This window comes from Balaenoptera acutorostrata, chromosome 2, assembly GCF_949987535.1.
Source record: "Balaenoptera acutorostrata chromosome 2, mBalAcu1.1, whole genome shotgun sequence".
NCBI classification, from domain to species: domain Eukaryota; kingdom Metazoa; phylum Chordata; class Mammalia; order Artiodactyla; family Balaenopteridae; genus Balaenoptera; species Balaenoptera acutorostrata.
This window is the reverse complement of record NC_080065.1, coordinates 26,191,168-26,213,696: the sequence shown is the minus strand read 5'-3', so window position 1 is coordinate 26,213,696 and position 22,529 is coordinate 26,191,168.

Genomic DNA, 22,529 nt, shown 5'->3' with positions numbered 1-22,529 from the left:
CAGTATATAAGCTATAATAAAATATCCTACCTATTGAAGCCTTAATACTTCTATGGAAATAAACATACTTAAGAAAATAACTGAAAAGTGTTTGAGACATGTCACTATTTTGGACAAGAAGACTCAATATTGTAAAGACACGAATTTTCCCAAAATGAATTTATAAATGTGGCACAATTACTGTATCAATATTCTAATGGGTTTATCAATTTTTCTCATTTGGCAACATTATTGTAATGTTAATTTGGAAGAATAGCAAAGAAACTACAGATAAGGTAAGAGGAGAAAGTAGGGGAAGAAAGGAAGGAGGTAGAAGAAAGAAGAAAAAAAGAAGAGAGAGGAGGGAGGAAATATTGAATAAGAGGTAGTAACACTATCATGTTACACTATCACATATTAAACTACAGTTATAATTAATACATTTTAAATTAAAGCATTTAAAAGTAGAAATACATTTAAAATTATAACTATATATTTAAATCAGATAATTACTGTAATAAAATATTGAAACCCAAGACATACCAATGTCTACCACTAAAATATATATAGAGAGAGGGAGAGTATATATTTATCTATATCTATATTAGTGGAAGTATAAATGCCTACTTAATATTTGAAATGCAATGGAAAATATATAACATAATAGTATACAGTCTTTTGACAGACAAATTAATTTTAATTTGGTCTATACAGTAGAAAATAATAATGACCCATAAATCCAAAAGTATCTAATATAAAGGAAAACATAAGTAAAATACAATTAATTTTATGTTTTTTTAACTATCAATTTTCAAGCATTCACAAGATCTGTGGCCAAGTGACTCAAATAGAAATCATATATATATACATATGTATACATGTATACATTCACTATCCCACCTGCGCCACCAGGGAAGTCCCAGTCTGCATCTATTAATAAAGTGTTCACAGGAAAAATGATATAAAATGTTTATTTTATGTAACTATGTAATAAAAACATTTCAAGGAATACATTATTAGCAAGTGTAAGGTAAGAGAAGATAAGTTTAATTCATTACATGTAAGATTGTCAAAATCATTATATCAGTCAGTGACTGTATGATAAATTTATTGTAAATCAGGTATGTGAGTTCAATATTTAAAAACATTTTCTACTAAATTATTCTATAGCAATAAAATATGAACTTGAGCATCAAGAATAATAGCAAACATATGATTACAATAGTAAATTACTTATAACTTCTGAATGACTATCCACAGAATACATATATTCAGTTATCTAACAGATAATGCTGTATAGGTCAGTATATGCTATTCACTGATCTACTAAAAGATTTTTTAGGATCTTCTAAACATTAATATTTTGGAAAAATGAAAAGATGGGAACAGAAAAACCTCAAAATTATTACTAAGGAAAATCTATTTCAAAAACATTTCTCCACTGATGGTACACCATAACATGAAGCAGAAAAGAAAGAGCCAAAGTAAAAATTAAATGCTTAGTATTTATTGAAAAACAATCACTCAGAATACATCTAAATAATGAAATGCATTTAACTAATCTTACTGGCTATGATAAAAATTAAAACTAATGGTGATAATAATTTTTATTATTTGAAATGACTGATTTGGCATCATGTAACGTTTGCCACAAAATCTAAGACATTGGTGCTTTAAAGAACTTCAGTATTTTTTAGATGAAATTCCGTGTATAAAAATGAAAACTGATCTTCATTAAAATCCTATCCACCAAGGCCCTAGAAGTTCTTGGGCCTAACTCATTTGGCTGCTGAAAATTTCAATTCTCAAGATCATCCAAGCAAAGCAGATGCCAGATGCTTCCACAGCAACAGGACCAAATGCCCTATGTGGTTAGATATAAAATGTGATATTTAGTGAGGAAAAGTCATTTTTCTTTTCTTTTTCTAAAAGAAAAAGAACCAAAAATAGTCATAGAAACAGAGATGATTTCACTATATGCGTTATCCAAATAAAGTTAGTGCCAAACTTCTTAAATCACACACAGTTTAAAGAACAGAGCCTATCTGCTTTGAAGCAAATTTTTACATTATCATACACTTTAATTTGGTACATGGTGGCAGGCAAATTATTTTTAAAATTTAATTTAGAAGTAATTCATAGGCATTTAGAAGTAGAAGAGACCTTAGAAAACATTTAGGTCAAATCATACACTACATGGATGAGAATAGAGTCGTAAAATTAATTAAGTAAATTCTAAAAGTGGCAAGATTAACCATTAATGTGTCTTTCATTGGTAAAAAATAATTATGTAGTAATTGTAGATCTTTTGGATATACAAAACGTGTATCTTACTGCATTTTAAAGAACTGTTCAAACTAAGCATTATATCGTTCCTTCAAGGGTATAAGACATTAAATGCCAATTTAATTTATGTACTACTTATATGCATAAAAGTATAATATTATGAATACCTAAAAGTGTTTTAAAAACAAGCTTCAGTATGATACACTGGTCAGATTCAATACTCTTAATATATTATATATATCACATCCTCCACCTAGCTTGTTCTGGTTATGTTAAATAACGTAACTTTATCATGTTTATCCATGCCCTAGATCATTATTAATACACATGCATCGATATGAAAGAGCAGTTATAGTGAATTAACAATTTGTGCATATCTTAAAGACTTATATAAGTAGAACCAGTGAAAAACATTTTTTTTCAAATAAAATATCTTTAAAAAAGGGATGAAAATATTATGCACAAAATTTTGTATTAGAACAAGAAAGAACAGCCAAGTCAGAGAATACCATTTCCAAAGAATTTTCCATGGAACTCAGTTGAGGGAGCTGTTAACGTAGAAGAGCAGAACAAAGTATTTCTAGGTCAGTAGTTATCCTTATTTCCAACACAAAACCCACAAGGATCATAGTGCACATTAGATTTTTAATGGCTCTGATGAGCCCTACAGTAAAGAGGGCTAAAGACACAAAGAAAGAACCACAATGAGATGGGTAGGAAAGGTGGAGATGTGGTACAGTTAAAATCCACACACGTGGGGAGGTGATACACATGCCCAGGTAGGCGACCCTTCAGCAGGAGGATAATAAAAGTGGCAGAGGTTCTCCCCAGGGAGTAAGGAGTCTGAGCCCCACATCAGGCTCCCAGCCTGGGGGTCCTGCACTAGGAAGACGAGCCCAAGAACATCTGGCTTTAAAGGCCAGCAGGACTGGTGTAAGAAGAACAGAGGGGCTGTAGGAAACAGAAACTCTACTCTTAAGGGCTTGAACTAAATCTCACACGCTCTAAGTCCCAGTGCAGAGGTAGTAATTTGAAAGGAGCTTGGGTCAGACCCACCTGTTGATCTTGGAGAGCCTTTGGAGAGGCAGGAGGCAACTGGGATTCCCCCTGGGAAAATATATGATGGCAGCAGCCATTTTTAGGAACTCATTCTACCATGAGGACATTGGTGCTGGCAAACGCCATATTGGAAATCTCCCTGTAGCCTATTAGTGCAGGCGCTTACCCAACCACCAGCTGAAAGTGTTTTCTCTAAGATCAGGACGCCCACTCTCACCACTTTTAGACAACACAGTAGTGAATGTCCAAGCTACAGCAATCAGTCAGGAAAAAATAAATAAAGGCATCCAAATTGGAAAGGAAGAAGTAAAACTGTCACTGTTTGCAGATGACATGATACTATATACAGAAAATCCTAAAAATGCCACCAAAAAACTATTAGAACTTAATGAATTCAGTAAAGTTGCAGAATACAAAATCAATATATAAAAATCTATTGCATTTGTATCAGAAGAAAAATTACTAAAACAATCCCATTTACAATTGCATGAAAATGAATAAAATACCTAGAAATAAATCTAACTAAGCAGGTAAAAGACTTGTACTGGAAAAATAAGACACTTATGAAAGACACTGTGATGACACAAACAAATGGAAAGATATACTGTGCCTACAGATTGAAAGAATTAATATTTTTAATAGGACAATACTCCCCAAACCAATCTATAAATTCCATGCAATCTGTATCAAAACACCAAGGGCGTTTTTCACAGGACCAGAACAGATAATTCTAAAACTTGTATGGAAACATAAAAGACCCAGAGTAGCCACAACAATCTTGAGAAAGAAGAACAAAACTGGAAGTATCACAATCCCTGATTTCAAACCATACTACAAAGCTACAGTTAAAAAAAATAGCATAGTACTGGCACAAAAACTGACACAAAGATCAATGGAACAGAATAGAGAACTCAGAAATAAACCCACACTTTTATGGTCAATTCATCTATTGCCAAAGAAGGCAAGAATATACAATGGGGAAAAGACAGCCTCTTCAATACATAGTTTTGGGAAAACTGGCCACTACATGCAAAAGAATCAAACTGGGCTACTTTTTTACACAATACGCACACATACAAAACCCTCAAACTGGATTAAAGACTTAAATGTAAGACGTGAAACCATAAAACTCTTAGAAGAAAACATAGGCATTGCACTCTTTGACATGGGTCTCAGAAACATTTTTTGGATATGTCCCTCAGGCAAGGGAAACAAAAGCAAAAATAAACAAATGGGACTGTATCAACTAAAAATGTTTGCTCAGCAAAGTAAACTATCAACAAAATGGAAAAGCAGACTACTGAATAGGAGAAGATATTTGCAAATTACAATCTGACAAAGGGTTAATATCTAAAATATACAAAGAACTCATACAACTCAACTTAAAAAAAACCCAAAAACCTGATTAAGAATGAGCAGAGGACCCAAACAGATATTTTTCCAAAGAAGTCATACAGATGGCCAACAGGCACACAAAAAGATGCTCAACTTCAGTAATCATCAGGGAAATGCAAATTCAAACCTCAATGCGATAGCACTTCACACCTGTCAGAATGGCTGTTATGAAAAAGACAAGAGATGACAAGCGCTCCTTGTTCTGGCCTGAAAGTCTCATTTCTGCAGAGAATTTGATTCAGAGGCTCCCAACCACCGCCCCTACTCCCCACACACACCTGGCTTAGCCCCTGTTGACAGCGCTGGTGCACTGTGACTCTGAGATGGGTGGGGGGGAGGCGAGGCATCCATGGAAGTTGGGGTTTGCTTGATAGGTGATGTGAGCCAGACTTCTCACAGACAAGCCTGGGATGAGGTGCCTCAGGCACCCAGGGCACCCAGGTATCACTCATCCCAGGACTCCCCTGCCTGGCCCTGTAGAAATCCTGTGAGATCTGGCTTCTGGGAAGAGTGTGGGTCAACAGCTGATCCTATGGGCTGTTTCCATGATTCTCTGTGTTGCCCCTGACACTTAGTGCATCACAGACCACCCTCTCCCTGACCCTCCATCAGGATTCGCACTTACTCCCACAAAGAAAAAAGAGGAAAAAAATTATTCAGCCGAACACCATCTACCTCGGACCTCCAAAGATTCAGGCACATCCCACATACAAAATAAAATCAATATATATTCATCCCTTCCAAACACCCTCTGGTGTCTTGGTAGGAGTTTCCAGGAAGCAAGTTTCACGGGTTATTGAATTCTCCCTCTGAAAAGTTATCCCTGTGATAGAACTCATCTAATTAGAAAAGGCAGTACAGAATTCATCCGTGACTATAGCTGATGTAATCAGTGACACTACCTCAGCCCAGGAAGACGTTCTGCTTAGCCTCAACACATTGCGGAGAACATGTTCTACATAGTCTCAGTTTCCACATTGTGGAGAATATATTCTACAGGATATCAGTTTCCACATGAGTATTTGTTTTAGGCTTTCAGGTGGATTATTAATTACCTTTCATATTTACTTTGTTAGCACACCTTATTCCCTTTATCACACTGATTTGTGTCCATTTTATTTTGCTGTGTGTCTCATTAGACTATGCCCTCTTTGAAATGAGATCTTGTGTTCATTTTTGTATTTCCATTAGCATGGTGTAATGTGTTGTAATATATGCTTTCAGGAAATTGTTAAATAAATGTCTGTAAAAGTACTTCTGTGGCATATTTTAATTGAAGTTTTAACAGTTCAGGGCTTTTACTAAAGAGTAGGCAGTTGGGAGTCCACGGAGGACTTTTCGAGGAGGGCAGTTATGTAGTCATATGTGTAATTTAGTAAAACTAATTTGAGAGAGGTTTTTATAGTGCATTGAAGCAAGACATGCATGAGGCAATTACTTCTGTGGGGAGAGTGTTACAGAAGTCCAAATGGTAGATGTAGTAGGGTTAATCCTAGATGGCTGCTAGCCATTATAGAAAAGAAGTAAGACATCACATGGAAATATGCTCTGAAAACTAGAGGGAAGAGAATCTAAAAATTCAATAATGATGCGATGGAAGGGAAGCAAGTGCTTATTTATTTAAAAAAAAGAAAGTAGACCATTGATTATGTCATTTATACCTTACAACTAAAGGTTAGTATTCACAGCACACAGAAAATTCATGAATTAAAAATGGTTACCTATTTATTTTATGTTGATGGAAAAAGATGCTTAAATCATTTAATTTTTAAAATATTTTTGCATAAAAAATATGCAGATACAAATAGAATCTGCATTTGCAAAATTATATATTTTATATATAACAAAATTATTAACAAGAAAATATTCTTCATTCCTAATCAATACCCAAAGTATTAGTGCTATGGAAGTTTAAAGAAATAACATTATCATTGTACTCTCTAATATAAAAGTATAAATCTAATTATAATTCATATAGCAGATGGTTATTTAAATAGTATGTGGGTTTTAGCTATGTTCTAATAATTTCCTATAAATGTAATATTTAACAACTCTTTTTTTTCACTAAAAATTGAATTTATACATTCACTAAAAGTAATAACCTATAAGGAAAATATTATTAGAAAGGCTATTTTTTCTGTTTGTATTATAGTAAATGTTCTTAAAGGAGTTCATGGCTCTCTCTTTGAAACTGGCTTTGGATTATCTATAAACTTTTGGAAATCATATGCATGAGTGTGAGTATGCATGAATATGTGAATCTTTATACTGATAATGTCCTTAATTTTCATTATAATTTTAAACATCCAAAACATGAAAGTTAGGAATCTTTATATTATAGAAATGGGTTCATAAAACTAAATATTAGAATTTAAAAACTGTTCATCATGTATCTAGTCTATTTTAGTCCATGTTCTAAGATACAAATTTCACCAAGTATGGATATAATCACGAATTGTAAACAGGCAGGGTTACACCACCTATATACAAGGATACTGATTCAAATGAAACATAAGCTAAAAGTTATTATTAATACACAGGCAAACTGCTCATAAAAATCTATGCATATAAGAAGACTGTAAATTTTTGTAATACACAGTGTATTTTAGAGCAGTTTTAGGTTCACAGTAAAATTGAGCAAAATGTACAGCGATGAAAACTTTTTGGTATTTACTAAAGAAGTGATCTGAGAGAAGGTGGGAATTAAGTAGACATAAATGCCTAAACTCATACTTGCATTCAACATTGAGAGATTCTATATAGTTTTATTAGAACTGGCTCACCTTGGCTATCAAGAGCCTACTTCTAAATTCTAAGAATTTTGCGAGTTGGGCGTTAAACACAGGTTTTATTAAAATTTTATATAAAAACAAGTGAATAAAAATATATTAAAAACAAAGGCAAAGTACAACCCATTGCTTTCTAATTATTTTATTAAATTTTGCTATTATCTATGCTGTAAAGATTATTTTTGTCTACTGTACCTCTATGGTGGAATGACTCTATAATATGGTACTACTGTTAATTCCTTCTCATATCTGTGTTCAGCAACATGACATAAGCAGTTTTATGGGTTCAACTGTCTCCCCCCATAATTCATAGACTGAAGTCCTAACACCAGGTACCTCAGAATGTGACTGAATTTAGTGATAGGGTCAGCATTCAGTGATAGGTACAGAAGTAAACAAGTTAAAATGAGATCATTAAGGTGGGCCCTATTCCAATCTTGATGATGTCTTTATAAAAATGGGAAATGTGGACACAGAGACATGCACAGAAGGAAGACAATGTGAAGAGACATGGAGAAAAGATGGCCATCTACAAGCCAAGGAAAGAGGCCTGACACAGATCCTTCCCTCACAGCCATCAGAAGGAACCAACCCTGCTGACACCTTAATTTTAGACTTTTATCCTCCAGAAATATGAGATAATTTTCTTTTGTTTGTGGTACTTTGTTACACAGCCCTAGGAAACTAACACATTAGCTTGGAATTTGTCATGACAGAAGTTTCTAAGTCATGGAAAGTGATAAAGACTAGAAGCTACATCTTTTGTTCCTGAAGATTTGATTGGTAAACACTGTGTGTGTGTGTGTGTGTGTGTGTGTGTGTGTGTGTGTGTGTGATTTGCAAGAATTATGAAATATTTTACTACCATGAATGACTACCCTCTTCTCATAAAGGCTTGTAAATTGAAGCAGCTTTTAGTATGCTAATAATTTGGTCTCTGGTTTAATAAACCATCATGATGTACTTTGAATAAAAAGTGGATAATGACACTTTCACAAGTAGGAAATCAGAGAGGCAAATGGAAAGATGCAGTTTGAACCTGGCTAGATGCTACAGAGATGATAGATCTAAGTGAGGCAATGAACTGATAAAGTATGAGTGAGTCAGTCAAAGAAAAACTGTACAAGTAATATGTCAATCAGGGAAACATGGTGATTTCTGGCAATCATAATGTTTAGCATGTCTATCCTGAGGGAGTTGTGAGTCATCCTCTGCCTATTGGACAGAGAAAAGGTTCCCAGCACCCTCTGTTACTAAGGTACTGGTGCAGAGGTGATTCTTGTCGTCTAGAGAATCGAGCTCACTTGCACCACTCTCTCTAAAAGCGGGGTCAGCCCACAAAGGCATGTGCCTATGAAACATTTAATAAAGAATCTCTTCCATGCACACCCTGTGAACTCCCTACAATGGTACAGACTTTTGTTTGTCTCAGCATAAAACACTCAATTACACTATAAGAAGTTATTTTGCCACTTCTGAGCACTGCAACTTGGAGAAGTGTAAGTAACTTAATGCCCTGGATTCCTCATGTGCAAAATGAGTATAATAACATTTCTACACCATAGAGTATATTCCTCATGTGTAAAATCAGTATAATAACAAATCTACACCAAATTTCTTGTTTAAACAGTTAGTAAATGAAAAGATCCCTAGAATAAGACCTGGCAAATAAGTGCTTAAAAATATTAGCTATTATTTTTAGTAGTCATATTATTCCTGTCTCTATTAGGGGGGTGGATCTTCACTCATCATCATGATAGGCTGTTACATATGGAGATTTGTTTTGGAAAATCTGTATCATCTCAGTGGATATGGCATTATTAAGATTTTAGAGTCAAGTGGACTTGGGTTTACTATCACATAGAATACAACTTTGAACACATTTCTAGACCTCTCTAAATCAGTTTATTCATCTTTAAAACATATGATTAGGGCTTCCCTGGTGGCGCAGTGGTTGACAGTCTGCCTGCCAATGCAGGGGACATGGGCTCGGGCCCTGGTCTGGGAAGATCCCACATGCCGCGGAGCAACTAGGCCCGTGAGCCACAACTACTGAGCCTGCGCGTCTGGAGCCTGTGCTCCGCAACAAGAGAGGCCGCGATAATGAGAGGCCCCCGCACTGCGATGAAGAGTGGCCCCCACTTGCCGCAACTGGAGAAAAGCCCTCGCACAGAAACGAAGACCCAACACAGCCATAAATAAATAAATAAACAAATTAAAAAAAAATCATATGATTAGAATACTTTTAAAAGAAGGTATTATATAACAAGATAATACATGTAACATACTAAGATCAACATCTGATGTATGACAAATATTCAATAAATTACATCTATAATTGTTATATTACTATTACTTTCATTATGATGATATCAAGATTATCTCAGTTCTGAGGGAAGGATATAATTACTATATTCATTATGAAATCCACAGCAAATACAGGGGTTAAACATGCACAAAAGAGCCTTATGGATTCTTTTTTTTTTTTTTTTTTAAATGCTGAAAAAAATCCAGAATGCTTTATTCATTGAAAATATTATTAAACAATGATGGAAAAACAAAGAGATTTTCATATAAATGAAAACTAAGGCAATTGCTAGCAGATGTGCACTATGAGGTAGCAAAGACCATCTTCAGGCTGATCACATAGAATATTCAGGAAGGAATGAGGAGCAAGAGAAATAAAAAAAGAAATATGTGGGGACTTCCCTGGCGGTCCACTGGATAAGACTCCGCGATTCCATTGCAGGGGGTGCATGTTCAATCCCTGGTTGGGGAACTAAGATCCCACAGGCTATGCAGTGCAGCCAAAAAAAAAGGAAAGAAATATGTGGATAAATATAATAGAATATTGTCCCTCTTAATGTATTTTTATTTAGTTTATTTTTTATTTATTTATTTATTTATTTATTTATTTATTTATTTTTGGCTGCATTGGGTCTTCATTGCTGGCGTGGGCTTTCTCTAGTTGCGGCGAGCGGGGGCTACTCTTCGTTGTGGTGCATGGGCTTCTCCTTGCGGTGGTTTCTCTTGTTGCAGAGCATGGGCTCTAGGCGCACTGGCTTCAGTAGTTGTGGCACGTGGGCTCAGTAGTTGTGGCTTGCGGGCTTAGTTGCTCCACGGCATGTGGGATCTTCCCGAACCAGGGCTCGAACCCATGTCTCCTGCATTGGCGGGTGGATTCTTAAGCACTGCGCCACCAGGGAAGTCCTTAATGTCTTTAAAATGCATTTGATTGCTTAAAGCAAAAATCATAACATTGTTTATGTGGGGTTTATAGCATAGGTAGATGTAACACACACGACAACTAGAGCATAAAATATGGGCAAAGTACAGGCAGACCGCATTTTACTGTACTTCACTTTATTGTGCTTCTCAGATAATGAGTTTTTTTGACAAACTGAAGGTTTGTGGCGATCCTGCATCAAGCAAGTCTATCGGTGCCATTTTCCCAACAGTATTTGCTCACTTCATGTCTCTGTCACATTTTGGTAATTCTCACAATAGTTCAAACTTTTTCATTATTACTGATATTATATTTGTTACGATGATCTCTGATCACTGATCTTTGATGTTACTATTGCAAAAAGATTACGATTCATTGAATGCTCAGATGATGGTTAGCAGTTTTTAGTAATGAGGTATTTTAATTTAATTTTATTTTTTAAATTTTATTTAGTTATTTATTTTTAAAAAATTTTTTGGCTGAGTTGAGTCTTTGTTGCTGTGCGCGGGCCTTCTCTAGTTGCAGCGAGTGGGAACTATTCTTCCTTGCAGTGCATGGATTTCTCATTGTGGTGGCTCTCTTGTTATGGAGCACAGGCTCTATGCACATGGGCTTCAGTAGTTGCAGCATGTGGGTTCAGTAGTTGTGGTGCACGGGCTTAGTTGCTCCGCGGCATGTGGGATCTTCCTGGACCAGGGATCGAACCCGTGTCCCCTGCACTGGCAGGTGGATTCTTAACAACTGCGCCACCAGGGAAGTCCTGCGTTAAGGTATTTTTAAATTAAGGTGTGTACATTAATGCTATTGCACACAATAGACTACAGTATAGTGTAAACCTAATTTTTTTTTCCACACACACACACTGTATTTTATTTTTACAAGAGATAAATAGACTGACACCAAGCATTGTACATGGATGACCACAACAAAAGCAACAATGATTGCAATTACCAAACATGAAACACACTCATACTATGTCATAATATTGACATTCAGTCCAGTAATCCTCCACTGTAACAGCTCCTTTACTTTGCAGTGAAAATTGATTTGTATATTCTTTGCCTCTGAGTCCTTGTGGGATTTTTTTTTTAATTCAGACAGAAAGTCACAAAAATTATACTCATCCTCATCAGTTCACTCAGTCCCATGTAATTAATTTTTTTTTCATCTTGATCTTTTGTTAGCACTTTTATGAGTTCATCAGTTTTTCATTAGAGTTCTGAAAATGCTTATTCATTCAGTTCAGCAGTACAGTCAGTTACCAGAAACCTGTACTTGTCAGAGTCTTTTCCATGAATTTCTTGAAGATGAAACCCTTTTATAGGAACATACTTGCAAAATCATCAGAGTACACCCAGAACTGTCTGTAAATGACAGAAGACTTAAAAATGACCATGGTTAAAGATTTGATGAAAGTTCATAATAATGCAGTTGACAAGAAAATTAGTTATTTCTGAGATATACATTTTAAAGTAATAACTAGGATTATTACTTATAACATTATACCAGAACATATAAGATTTTTAGAAGTTTCCTGTAATGTCTGAAACATTTATATTAACATATTTCCATACATATTTCCATACAAATACAAATATAAGATTTTTAGAAATTTCATGTAATGTCTGAAACATTTATATTAACATATTTCCATACATATTTCCATACAAATACAAATATAACATTTTTAGAAATTTCATGTAATGTCTGAAACATTTATATTAACATATTTCCATACAAATAACCCAATGAAAGTTTAGTATTAGTTGTTTTGTTTGTTTTTTTATACTGCAGGTTCTTATTAGGCATCAGTTTTATACACATCAGTGTATACATGTCAATCCCAATCGCCCAATTCAGCACACCACCATCCCCACCTCACCGCAGTTTTCCCCCCTTGGTGTCCATATGTCCATTCTCTACATCTGTGTCTCAACTTCTGCCCTGCAAACTGGCTCATCTGTACCATTTTTCTAGGTTCCACATACATGCATTAATATACGATATTTGTTTTTCTCTTTCTGACTTACTTCACTCTGTATGACAGTCTCTAGATCCATCCACGTCTCAACAAATGACTCAATTTCGTTCCTTTTTATGGCTGAGTAATATTCCATTGTATATATGTACCACATCTTCTTTATCCATTCGTCTGTTGATGGGCATTTAGGTTGCTTCCATGACCTGGCTATTGTAAATAGTGCTGCAATGAACATTCGGGTGCATGTGTCCTTTTGAATTACGGTTTTCTCTGGGTATATGCCCAGTAGTGGGATTGCTGGGTCATATGGTAATTCTATTTTTAGTTTTTTAAGGAACCTCCATATTGTTCTCCATAGTGGCTGTATCAATTTACATTCCCACCAACAGTGCAAGAGGGTTCCCTTTTCTCCACACCCTCTCCAGCATTTGTTGTTTGTAGATTTTCTGATGATGCCCATTCTAACTGGTGTGAGGTGATACCTCATTGTAGTTTTGATTTGCATTTCTCTGATAATTAGTGATGTTGAGCATCTTTTCATGTGCTTCGTGGCCGTCTGTATGTCTTCTTTGGAGAAATGTCTATTTAGGTCTTCTGCCCATTTTTGCATTGGGGTGTTTGTTTCTTTGATATTGAGCTGAATGAGCTGTTTATATATTTTGGAGATTAATCCTTTGTCAGTTGATTCATTTGCAAATATTTTCTCCCATTCTGAGGGTTGTCTTTTTGTCTTGTTTATGGTTTCCTTTGCTGTGCAAAAGCTTTGTAGTTTCATTAGGTCCCACTTGTTTATTTTTGTTTTTATTTCCATTACTCTAGGAGGTGGATCAAAAAAGATCTTGCTGTGATTTATGTCAAAGAGTGTTCTTCCTATGTTTTCCTCTAAGAGTTTTATAGTGTCCAGTCTTATATTTAGGTCTCTAATCCATTTTGAGTTTATTTTTGTGTATGGTGTTAGGGAGTATTCTAATTTCATTCTTTTACATGTAGCTGTCCAGTTTTCCCAGCACCACTTATTGAAGAGACTGTCTTTTCTCCATTGTATATCTTTGCCTCCTTTGTCATAGATTAGTTGACCATAGGTACGTGGGTTAATCTCTGGGCTTTCTATCTTGTTCCATTGATCTATGTTTCTGTTTTTGTGCCAGTACCATATTGTCTTGATTACTGTAGCTTTGTAGTATAGTCTGAAGTCAGGGAGTCTGATTCCTCCAGCTCCATTTTTTTGCCTCAAGACTGCTTTGGCTATTCGGGGTCTTTTGTGTCTCCATACAAATTTTAAGATGATTTGTTCTAGCTCCGTAAAAAATGCCATTGGTAATTTGATAGGGATTGCATTGAATCTGTAGATTGCTTTGGGTAGTATACTCATTTTCACAATGTTGATTCTTCCAATCCAAGAACATGGTATATCTCTCCATCTATTTGTATCATCTTTAATTTCTTTCATCAGTGTCTTATAGTTTTCTGCATACAGGTCTTTTGTCTCCCTAGGTAGGTTTATTCCTAGGTATTTTATTTTTTTTGTTGCAATGGTAAATGGGAGTGTTTCCATAATTTCTCTTTCAGATTTTTCATCATTAGTGTATAGGAATGCAAGAGATTTCTGTGCATTAATTTTGTAACCTGCAACTTTACCATATTCATTAATTAGCTCTAGCAGTTTTCTGGTGGCAGTTTTAGGATTCTCTATGTATAGTATCATGTCATCCGCAAACAGTGACAGTTTTACTTCTTCTTTTCCAATTTGTATTCCTTTTATTTCTTTTTCTTCTCTGATTGCCGTGGCTAGGACTTCCAGAACTATGTTGAATAATAGTGGTGAGAGTGGACATCCTTGTCTCGTTCCTGATCTTAGAGGAAATGCTTTCAGTTTTTCACCATTGAGAATGATGTTTGCTGTGGGTTTGTCATATATGGCCTTTATTATGTTGAGGTAGTTTCCCTCTATGCCCACTTTCTGGAGAGTTTTTATCAGAAATGGGTGTTGAATTTTGTCAAAAGCTTTTTCTGCATCTATTGAGATGATCATATGGTTTTTATTCTTCAATTTGTTAATATGGTGTATCACATTGATTGATTTGCGTATATTGAAGAATCCTTGCATCCCTGGGATAAATCCCACTTGATCGTGGTGTATGATCCTTTTAATGTGTTGTTGGATTCTGTTTGCTAGTATTTTGTTGAGGATTTTTGCATCTATATTCATCAGTGATATTGGTCTGTAATTTTCTTTTTTTGTAGTGTCTTTGTCTGGTTTTGGTATCAGGGTGATGGTGGCCTCATAGAATGAGTTTGGGAGTGTTCCTTCTTCTGCAATTTTTTGGAAGAGTTTGAGAAGGATGGGTGTTAGCTCTTCTCTAAATGTTTGATAGAATTCACCTGTGAAGCCATCTGGTCCTGGACTTTTGTTTGTTGGAAGATTTTTAATCACAGTTTCAATTTCATTACTTGTGATTGGTCTGTTGATATTTTCTGTTTCTTCCTTATTCAGTCTTGGAAGGTTATACCTTTCTAAGAATTTGTCCATTTCTTCCAGGTTGTCCATTTTATTGGCATAAAGTTGCTTGTAGTAGTCTCTTAGGATGTTTTGTATTTCTGCGGTGTCTGTTGTAACTTCTCCTTTTTCGTTTCTGATTTTATTGATTTGAGTCCTCTCCCTCTTTTTCTTGATGAGTCTGGCTAATGGCTTATCAATTTTGTTTATCTTCTCAAAGAACCAACTTTTAGTTTTATTGATCTTTGCTATTGTTTTCTTTGTTTCTATTTCATTTATTTCTGCTCTGATCTTTATGATTTCTTTCCTTCTGCTAACTTTGGGTTTTGTTTGTTCTTCTTTCTCTAGTTTCTTTAGGTGTAAGGTTAGATTGTTTACTTGAGATTTTTCTTGTTTCTTTAGGTAGGCTTGTATAGCTATAAACTTCCCTCTTAGAACCGCTTTTGCTGCATCCCATAGGTTTTGGGTCGTCGTGTTTTCATTGTCATTTGTCTCTAGGTATTTTTTTATTTCCTGTTTGATTTCTTCAGTGATCTCTTGGTTATTTAGTAACGTATTGTTTAGCCTCCATGTGTTTGTCTTTTTTACGTTTTTTTCCCTGTAATTCATTTCTAATCTCATAGCGTTGTGGTCAGAAAAGATGCTTGATATGATTTCAATTTTCTTAAATTTACTGAGGCTTGATTTGTGACCCAAGATGTGATCTATCCTGGAGAATGTTCCGTGCGCACTTGAGAAGAACGTGTAATCTGCCGTTTTTGGATGGAATGTCCTATATATATCAATTAAATCTATCTGGTCTATTGTGTCATTTAAAGCTTGTGTTTCCTTATTTATTTTCATTTTGGATGATCTGTCCATTGGTGTAAGTGAGGTGTTAAAGTCCCCCACTATTATTGTGTTACTGTCGATTTCCTCTTTTATAGCTGTTAGCAGTTGCCTTATGTATTGAGGTGCTCCTATGTTGGGTGCATATATATTTATAATTGTTATATCTTCTTCTTGGATTGATCCCTGGATCATTATGTAGTGTCCTTCCTTGTCTCTTGTAACATTCTTTATTTTAAAGTCTATTTTATCTGATATGAGTATAGCTACTCCAGCTTTCTTTTGATTTCCATTTGCATGGAATATCTTTTTCCATCCCCTCACTTTCAGTCTGTATGTGTCCCTAGGTCTGAAGTGGGTCTCTTGTAGACAGCATATATATGGGTCTTGTTTTTGTATCCATTCAGCCAGTCTATGTCTTTTGGTTGGGGCATTTAATCCATTCACATTTAAGGTAATTATCGATATGTATGTTCCTATGACCATTTTCTTAATTGTTTTGGGTTTGTTTTTGTAGGTCCTTTTCTTCTCTTGTGTTTCCCACTTAGAGAAGTTCCTTTAGCATTTGTTGTAGAGCTGGTTTGGTGGTGCTGAATTCTCTTAGCTTTTGCTTGTCTGTAAAGCTTTTGATTTCTCCATCAAATCTGAATGAGATCCTTGCCGGGTAGAGTAATCTTGGTTGTAGGTTCTTCCCTTTCATCACTTTAAGTATATCATGCCACTCCCTTCTGGCTTGCAGAGTTTCTGCTGAGAAATCAGCTGTTAACCTTATGGGAGTTCCCTTGTATGTTATTTGTCGTTTTTCCCTTGCTGCTTTCAGTAATTTTTCTTTGTCTTTAATTTTTGCCACTTTGATTACTATGTGTCTCGGCGTGTTTCTCCTTGGGTTTATTCTGTATGGGACTCTCTGCGCTTCCTGGACTTGGGTGGCTATTTCCTTTCCCATGTTAGGGAAGTTTTCGACTATAATCTCTTCAAATATTTTCTCTGGTCCTTTCTCTCTCTCTTCTCCTTCTGGGACCCCTATAATGCGAATGTTGTTGCGTTTAATGTTGTCCCAGAGGTCTCTTAGGCTGTCTTCATTTCTTTTCATTCTTTTTTCTTTAGTCTGTTCTGCAGCAGTGAATTCCACCATTCTGTCTTCCAGGTCACTTATCCGTTCTTCTGCCTCAGTTATTCTGCTATTGATTCCTTCTAGTGTAGTTTTCATTTCAGTTATTGTATTGGTCATCTCTGTTTGTTTGTTCTTTAATTCTTCTAGGTCTTTGTTAATCATTTCTTGCATCTTCTCAATCTTTGCCTCCATTCTTATTCCGAGGTCCTGGATCATCTTCACTATCATTATTCTGAATTCTTTTTCTGGAAGGTTGCCTATCTCCACTTCATTTAGTTGTTTTTCTGGGGTTTTTTCTTGTTCCTTCATCTGGTACATAGCCCTCTGCCTTTTCATCTTCTCTGTCTTTCTGTAACTGTGGTTTTTGGACCACAGGCTGCAGGATTGTAGTTTTTCTTGCTTCTGTTGTCTGCCCTCTGGTGGTTGAGGCTATCTAAGAGGCTTGATGGGAGGCTCTGGTGGTGGGTAGAGCTGACTGTTGCTGTGGCGGTCAGAGCTCAGTAAAACCTTAATCCCCTTGACTGTTGATGGGTGGGGCTGGGTTCCCTCCCTGTTGCTGTGGCGGTCAGAGCTCAGTAAAACCTTAATCCACTTGACTGTTGATGGGTGGGGCTGGGTTCCCTCCCTGTTGGTTGTTTTGCCTGAGGCAACCCAACACTGGAGCCTACCCGTGCTCTTTGGTGGGGTTAATGGCAGACTCTGGGAGGGCTCACGCCAAGGAGAACTTCCCAGGACCTCTGCTGCCAGTGTCCTTATCCCCACGGTGAAACAGAGCCACCACTTGCCTCGGCAGGAGACCCCCCAACACCAGCAGGTACGTCTGGTTCAGTCTCCCCCAGGGTCACTGCTCCTTCCCCTGGGTCCTGATGCACACATTACTTTGTGTGTGCCCTCCAAGAGTGGGGTCTCTGTTTCCCCCAGTCCTGTCACAGTCCTGCAATCAATTCCCACTAGACTTCAAAGTCTGATTCTCTAGGAATTCCTCCTCCCGTTGCCGGACCCCCAGGTTGGGAAGCCTGACGTGGGGCTCAGAACCTTCACTCCAGTGGGTGGACTTCTGTGGTATAAGTGTTCGCCAGTCTGTGAGTCACCCACCCAGCAGTTATGGGATTTGATTTTACTCTGATTGCGCCCCTCCTACCGTCTCACTGTGGCTTCTCCTCTGTCCTTGGACATGGGGTATCCTCCTTGGTGAAGTCCAGGGTCTTCCTGTCAATGATTGTCCAGCAGCCAGTTGTGATTCTGGAGCTCTCGCAAGAGGGAGTGAGTGCACGTCCTTCTACTCCGCCATCTTGGTTAATCTCCTCGAGCCTTATGGATTCTTAGGTCTATTCTTAACCTTAGGAATTCCCCACAGTAGTCAGACTTATTAAAGACAGTAATTTAAATAGACAACACTTATTTATTGATTGCTGGTTTCTATTAACTTTGACTTCCTTGACAGTCCTATCTCACTCATTGCCATTAACATGTTCTTAATACTTGGAAGATGTGTTTCTTGAGTATCTACTAAATGACAGGTGTGAGACAAATACTGGTTAAAAAAAAGAAAGGCCCTATGTTTACAAAAAAGAAAATAAACAAATTAATATATACCCTGTCAATGATGCTAACTGTGGTAAAGAAGATTGAAGTATGGTCACGGGATAGAGTATTTTGGAGAAGGGTTATTTAATAATAATTAATGAAGTCATCTTATACAAGGAGACATTTGAACAAAGATCTAAATAAAGTGAAGCAACAAATGATACAGATCAGGGGAGAAAGTGTTCCAGGAAGAGAAATAGCAAAAGCGAAGGCACAGAGAGCTGGTACGGCTGGAAATTTCACGGAGTACCAAAGCAGCCAGGGCTGGTGTCTGAACACACAAGGCAATGAAAGGCGATGAGGTTAAAAATGTTATTAGGTATGTGAGGGTAGCTATATCCTGCAGGGCCTTACGGACCCTAATGAGGATTTCAAGTTTTATTTTGAGTGAACTATAAACTCCTGGAGGGTTTTGAGTATAAAAGTCACATAATCTTACGTCAGGTTTAAAAGCATCACTGGCTAATGGGTAGAGACTATAACTGAAATAGGCAATAGCAGAAGCAGGGAGATCAATTTGGAAGCTGTTGCTATTTTCTGAGTGATGAATAATGGTAACTTGAAATAGAATAACAGAAGTAAAGATTTGATAAGAACTTGGTTTGTATCCATTTCAAATATTCAGTTAAGAGAAGTCACTAATGGATTGATCATGGGGATGTGAGAAAGAGTCAGATAAGAGATTTAAATTAAAACTTATTTAAATTTTGGTCTGAGCAATTGGAGCAATTGAGTTACCATTTAGAGAGAGGGATAAGTTTGGGGAAACATAACTTTTTTCAAGGAGAAATAAAGAATTTAATTTTGCATAAATTTAGCTTGAAATGCCTATCAGACATCTAATTGGTAAGCACCACTTTAAGTGAATCCATTAAAACGAGGAAACTTTTGTTTTTAAGGATACTGTAACTCCTTGTCTTGAAAAATAAATCTCAAGGCTTATTTTATTTCATTTATAAACTTTCATTTTATATTTAGAATTATATTGTTATTTTACATGTTTCCTGAAGAAGTTATATACAAATATTAATTTTTAAGGATAAATCACATGAAAGTATCTATTTCATATTTGTCTTTTGCATCGACCTTAAAGTGGGTCAGTTCTTCAAAAGTTATTTCAGACCTTCATTGGCCTCTCTTGGTATTTAACGTATTCTCTAGTGGAGACATAAATCATACACATTTCCATGTTTTTCCTTCTTTTATAGTAAATGCCGCCAGCTCCTCACACATCCACAGCGTTGTGTGAGATTTGAGAAGCCTTATCATGATTTCTAAGGCATCTTACACCTTCTGTAAATCTTAAAATCTAATTTCATAAGTTAATTGAATCATTGTTGCATTGTATTTGATGTTGTTGATAGAGAGAAAGGTTGAGATAGTGGGCTAGGATAAAGACTAGTGTTAAATAGAAGCTAATTTTATGTGGACTCAGTTCATTAGTAAATCATTTTATTTCATGATGACTTTGCTGTCGCTCTAGTGAGAGTCCAGGTTACCTCTAAGCAAGACAGGATGGATAATCTCTGTGGGGAGAGGCTACCTTTACACAATCAAATAAATTCTATGGCTTATTAATATTCCAGTTGTGAGAAGGCATACAACCAGTGACGCTGAATAACTGATACATGATTTTAAAGACATGAAATATTAGAGAAAGCTCCTTTAATATGTTAAATTTTTCCTCTCATTTTTCAAAGCTATTCTAAACCCACATTCCAAAGGATTTACGCCCTCTTGGAACATATATCTGGAAGATTGGAAAGCAATGTTGTTCCTCAGTGGTCCTTATTCACACAGAAGAATGTGTACCTAAGTCAGACTTCAAGTAAGACTTCTTAAGTAAGCAGAAGGAAACCATTTACCTGCATTGGGAATATTCTTGAACATATGCTATTAACAGTCTGTTAAATTACCATTTTAATGATACAATGATGGTTTGAGATCACAATCAGAAGGCAAAAGTAAATAGGCTTTCGAGTATCTAAAATGTTTTGCCATGACCAAGATCAGACAAACATCATCAGTTGCTAAGAACTGACAGTGCCAAGTGACTTGCAGGAAATATAAAAGTGCAGCAGGCTTAGGTTGTGCTATGTCAGGTTGGTACACACTTGTTTAGCATATATTGAGGGCCTGAATGGTTAGGAAATAAAAAGGTCATATAGTTAGGGGAAGTACACGTGAATCTACTCTGTTAAATCCCAAGTGATTAAACAGGGGGGTGTATGTGATATATGTACCTTGACTCTTGGGAACACTTCAGATGAAAAGTTATATTTTTATTAATTTTTTTTAAAGAGAGGAAAAAATAACAACAACATAGGTTCCTCTGAAAATTACCTGCTATAAATGAGTAGTGGAGGGAATGGAAAGAAATCATGAAACAAATGCATTAGTAAATAAATGTTTCTCTCTATATAAAGATGATTCATAAATACAAATATAGATATAAACATGGATATAGATAGATAGCTCTATAGAAAATTAAAGAAAATGATACCATATTATGGACTAAAAAGATAAAACATAGTTTCTCTCAAAAATATCTTACAAGTAAGTGGAGGAAGAAAAACACATAAACCTGAAATTATAATAAAATGTGCTATACTCATTACTAACTGCTGCACAATGCACCATGAAAATACAGAGTAAGGCAGATTGTATAGCAGATTTTAGTTGTTAGCATATTTTTAAAATGCATGGTCTCTGGAAACTAAATATATAAACATACGAGGAAATAACTAATATGTATTTGAAAGAGACTGTACACATTGAAAGAGACTCAGATAAAGATATATTTTGAGGAAACTAAAACTGCAGAGCAGAAAAAAAAAATTCTGCATGGGTTAGTAGTGCAAAAAACATTTTGAGAATCTGTCAACTTTCCAAGGAAACTGGGAGAGGCATGACAAAAATTAAAATAGAACATACTGGATGAAGAGGTCAAGGAAGAAAGATTAAGCCTGTGAATACATGGTGGAGTTACAAGAAAAAACTATATTCAGAGAGAAAGCCATAGTGTAACAACAGTGAAAAGAACTTAACATATCATTCATATCAAGAAAGTATAAAATAAAGTAAAATAAACTATACAAAACTTAAAAAAAAACACATTCAATTTATAAACATAATTAACAAAAAATCAGAATTAACATCAGTTTATAGAAAAAGTAGACATTTATTTAAAATTGATTCCTAGAAATCCATAAAATTAAATAGAACACATTTTAAAAGCATAATATCATCTAATTAATGAAAAGGCAAAGGACTTGGTCAGGCACTTCACAAAGGAATATTTCCAAATAGTTAAGGAATGTATGAAATGCAAGGAAAGTTATCAGAGAAAATAATAAAGGGCCTAGAAATAGCTCCATATAGTCAATAGTAGAGTCAATTTGCTTTAGATAAAGGTACCAAGACTATTCATTGGATAATGGATAGACTTTTCAACAAATTATGCAGGAATAACTGGATGCTTGTATGCAAAAAAGAGATTCCTAACATGTACATCATGACTCACACAAAAACTAACTCAAATAAAGCAATCGACATAAGTGTAAAATAAAAAACTATAAGATTTATAAAAAAAAATAGAAGAAAACTTGTATGACCTTGTGTTTAGCAATGAATTCTTAGATACAACACAAAAAACATATTATATAAAAGAAAAAAATAATAAATGTGACTATCAAAATGAAAAATTTTGTTCTGTGAAAGACATTTTAAAAATGGAAAAAACAAATGGTTTGGAGTTAATATTTGCAAAACATATCTGATAGAAGACT